Below are 4,576 nucleotides of genomic sequence, written 5' to 3' on the forward strand. Positions count from 1 at the left end.
TGTCATTCTATAAGCAACTTTATTTGGTAGAGTACATCCCATAATTAAATCAATATGATGGCTCATACTTATAACACGAGTTACATTGCTTGGTAACTCATCCACAACAATATCAACAAATTTCTAACTTTTTTTGACAAATCATTTAAATTTGTGCTGGTAAGAATTATCTGTGCTTTACCAATTAAATAAAAGTGCAATTATTCTTTCTTTTCTTTTCGTAACAACTCCTTTCCACTCGTAAGAAACAGACTAGGACCTATCTCTTCTTTGATTTCTTCATATGGCAAAGATAACAACACATGCATTTTCTTATCTTTTCAAAAGTATAAGAATTTTTTTCTACCATCTTGTATAACCTTCTTGTCATATTTCCACAACCTCCCTAATAGCACATGGCAAACATCCATTGGAGCTATATCACAAATAAATTCATCCTTCTATTTTCCAATTTGAAAATCTACTTCACACTGCTCATTACGAAACATTTGGTGTACTTTTTGTAACCAAGATTATTTATAAGGATGAGGATGTGTGGCTCTTCCTAAATTTAATTTCTCTACCATTTCCGTAGAAACCAAATTTTCAGTGCTTCCGCTGTCAATAATAAGTTTGTAACACTTACCTTTTGACTTACACATGGTTCGAAATAAACTTCTTCTTTGAGTTGGTTCCTTAACTTCCTTTTCAACCTTTATCAACACTCTCTTAAATAATAAATATTCTCTTGCTTCATGAACCTCTTCAATAATAACTCGATTCTCATTTCCTTCCATTGATTTAGCAACATGACCACCTCTTTGACCCATTGGTATATTCTCAGGATAGTCTCATGGCATATGCCCAAGTTTCCCACATCTAAAACATCTAAGCTGATAGTATCTTCCTCAACCTCTACCTCTTGAGAATGATATTCCCCCTTTCAATTCACCTCCTCTTACTGATTCACAGATGGAAATTCGTTCATCTTCTCTTCTTGTAGAATGGATTATTTCTTTTCCCATATGTTGTCCTTTGCCTCTGGTAGGACTCCTTCAACGAATTTTCTGATTTTGCTTTCTTGCAATTTTTTCTTTTCCTTCAAGGAAACTTGATATGCATCTTAAAAAATCTTTAAAAACAATAATGCAATTTCATCTTGAACATCAAATCTCAAACAACTAATATATCTAACAACCTTCTTAGCATCATCTTCTACACAACAAACTCTAATGTTCAATTTATAAAACTCCTACGTATATTCTTTAAATGACATGTACTTCCATCTAAGGTTTTGTATCTATTAGAAAAGATTAATCTGATATTATTTGGGTAAAAATATACTTTTGAGTTTTGCCACAATTTTTTGTCAGTATTTGATTTTAGCTTTTCTTTTCGTCTTTCTCTCAACTTGTACTTCATCCCACCTGTGTGCATCATTCCATTTTAATCTAGCCACTACATACTTAACTCTTTTTTCGGCTTCAACATCTTCATAATAAAAGTATTTATCAATAAAATTTATCAAATACAACAATTCATCGACATTTAAATAACATTCATTTGGCGAAATTTCCATCGTTTGTATGAAAGTTACCTTAGTAAACATCTTCATCATCTCTACATCTTCTAATTCTTCCAAATCTTCATCACTGGAAGATTCTTCTCCAACATCATTGACATCTTTCACATAAGTTTATCTCTTATGTGTAATATCTATCATTTCCATTCTCCCTTGAAATCTTCTTACTTCAACTTTCAAGGCCACATTCGCTACAGGTCTCCCTCGACCTGCTCCTCAACAATCTACCATTATTCCCTTTTAATTAAAAGCATATGCTCTAATACCACATTTAATGTAGATCTCGTCTTTCCAATGCCACTACTTAATTATTTTCCTCCAAACACAATTATCATAAAACATGCTTAACCAAAATTTAAAGAAAACCCTAAAAACTCCCTTTATATTAAATGTTTTACAAATTGGCTGACATGTTCTACAATTTCAGTGGGTCAAGTCGGAAAATACTGAATCTATAAATTATAAGGTAGATCTGACTAAGTTGGGGATGACTTCACCTCAAACTAGTCAAGGGTCAGTCAATTAGACAAAGTTTTCAAAACGAATAAGGCATGATTGTGCTCCAATACAATTTCAAAGTGGTGTGTGGTCTCTCACTGGGCCCTACTTGGGGGTTATTTCTTGATTGGATTCAACCAAAAGACTTAAATTTTACAATGACAGACCAACTTCTGCCTCCACCTCAAAAAACATACTGTTAATAAGTTTTCAAGGTTCCGTATTGAATTCATTTTCCTTCATAAAGCGTGTTTGTTAAACCAATTTACATAAATAACTTGACACCATAGAAATTCCTTGCCACAAAGGATTTGATCTAGTGAAGGATCATTGATGCCAAATGTTTAGTTGCAAAGGAATTAGCATATAATGGCTTCCATTGAGTCCTGAAAAAAAGCTAAAAGCACAAATTTGACAGCGAAATCTATAACACATAGTTTGGAAGCAATTTGACTCAAGCATAGCACCAAAAATCTAGCAACAAAAGGGGATAGAATTTCTTGAATTTATTCAATATATTCAAGAAAAACACACCAAATCTCACTCACACACTAAAATTCCCTTCTATCTGAACCACCCTCCGCGTACAAAATCTTTTTCCAATACAAGATAATAATTAGTTCAGATCCATTAATTGTGGATCTGAATCCTAAATCTAGAAAATATTCAAATAATAAAATTTTTTACAAAATCTTTTTCCAATACAAGATAATAATTAGTTTAGATCCATTAATTGTGGATCTGAATCCTAAATCTAGAAAATATTCAAATAATAATTTTTTTTACAATATCTCTCACAATCAGCTACAACAAATTCCCATTTTATGAAAAATACATAATTAATTCTCCTAAGTATTCCAAATAATTAAAATAAATTCAGGAAACCCACTTCCTGTAATGAATTTACTAATGGTGATGCTCTTGCATTAGAAAGGGGGAACCGCATATTTGTTGGTTATAGTGATCGATCCAAGTCATATAAACCCTATAATCCAATAACCAAAATGGTCATAATCAACATAGATGTAAAATTCATAGAAGAGGAAGCATGGGATGGAAGTTTGAAGAAAACAATCAATGTAGTAGCAAGTCTAATACATGAAGACAAAGAGGAATCAACAACATCAGGTACTTCTTCAATTATGACTCCTCCTACACCAATTCAAACTCAACAAAGTAGTCCTCAAGTGACACCTTTAAAAAGTAATATGACAACCTCATGCATTCAAGCAAATACTCCTTCAAGTGGACAACAAAGATCATCAATGACAAGATCTTTTGATGTAGGGACAAAAACTCGACATTCTACAAGTTTAACTTCAAGTGACACATAAAATCCATCTTTGGCAAGCTTTAGAAGATGAAAATTTAGTAGTTTGAGAAACTTTTATGAGAAAAATGCAGGTGAAAGCAACACTGGTTTGAATTATTATTTTTCTTTATTTTCTCATGTAGATGATCTAAGTAATATTGTAGATGCAACTAAGGGAAAAAAATGGGTAGAAGCAATGGATGGAGAAATAGATGTTGTAGAAAAGAAAGAGACATGGGAATTAGTGAACATTCCACGAGGAAAATAAGTCATAGGTGTAAAGTGAGTCTATAAGACAAAAAGGAATGTGGAACGAAGAATAGAAAGATATAAAGCAAGAACGGTTGTCAAGAAATACATACAACAACCTGGAAGAGATTATGTTGATACATTTGTGCTAGTTGTAAGAATGGAAATTGTGAGGTCAGTTTTAGTAATAAAAAATTAACATAAATGGAAGGTATATCGAATGGATGTGAAATAAACCTTCTTGAATGGAGTATTGAAAGATGAAGTTTAAGCGGAGAAACCCCATGGTTATGAGGTTCAAGGCCAATAAGAAAAAGTGCATAGACTAAAGAAAGCTTTTTATGGGTTGAAATAAGAGTAGCGTGCATTGCATAGCATAATAGACTCATATTTGTTGAATAATGGCTTTAGCAAAAGGGATGGCAATCCTACCGTCTACATCAAAGAAATTGATGGTAAGCTTTTAATTGAGGTTTTATAAGAAGATGGTCTAATTTTCACAGGGAGTGATGATATTTTCCTTGTTGATTTCAAAGAAGTCATGAAAAATGAGTTTGAAATGATAGACTTAGGATTGTTAAGGTACTTTTTAGGCATAGAAGTGAAGAAAATTGACGATGGAATTTCTATTTTTCAAAAAAGTATTCCACAAACATCTTAAAGAGGTTTAAATTGCAAAAAAGAAAGGCATGCCAGCACCAACAACCATGGGTTTGAAATTGAGTAAATAAGATAATAGCAATAATGTATATCCAACAATAAAGTAGACTTGATTTAATGTATGTAGTGAGTTTGGTCTCTAGATTCATGGAGACACCAAAGGATACACATTGGCTAGCAACTAAAAGAATTCTAAGGCATGTTAATGGAACCAAGGAATATGATATTTTGTATAATATAATAAATCAATTTAAACTAATTGGATGTACAGTCACTGGGCGGGAATTGTAGATGAT

The sequence above is a fragment of the Pinus tabuliformis genome, chromosome J (genome assembly GCF_031772625.1).
Source record: "Pinus tabuliformis cultivar Carrire ecotype Pingquan chromosome J, CPIR1, whole genome shotgun sequence".
Lineage (NCBI taxonomy): Eukaryota > Viridiplantae > Streptophyta > Pinopsida > Pinales > Pinaceae > Pinus > Pinus tabuliformis.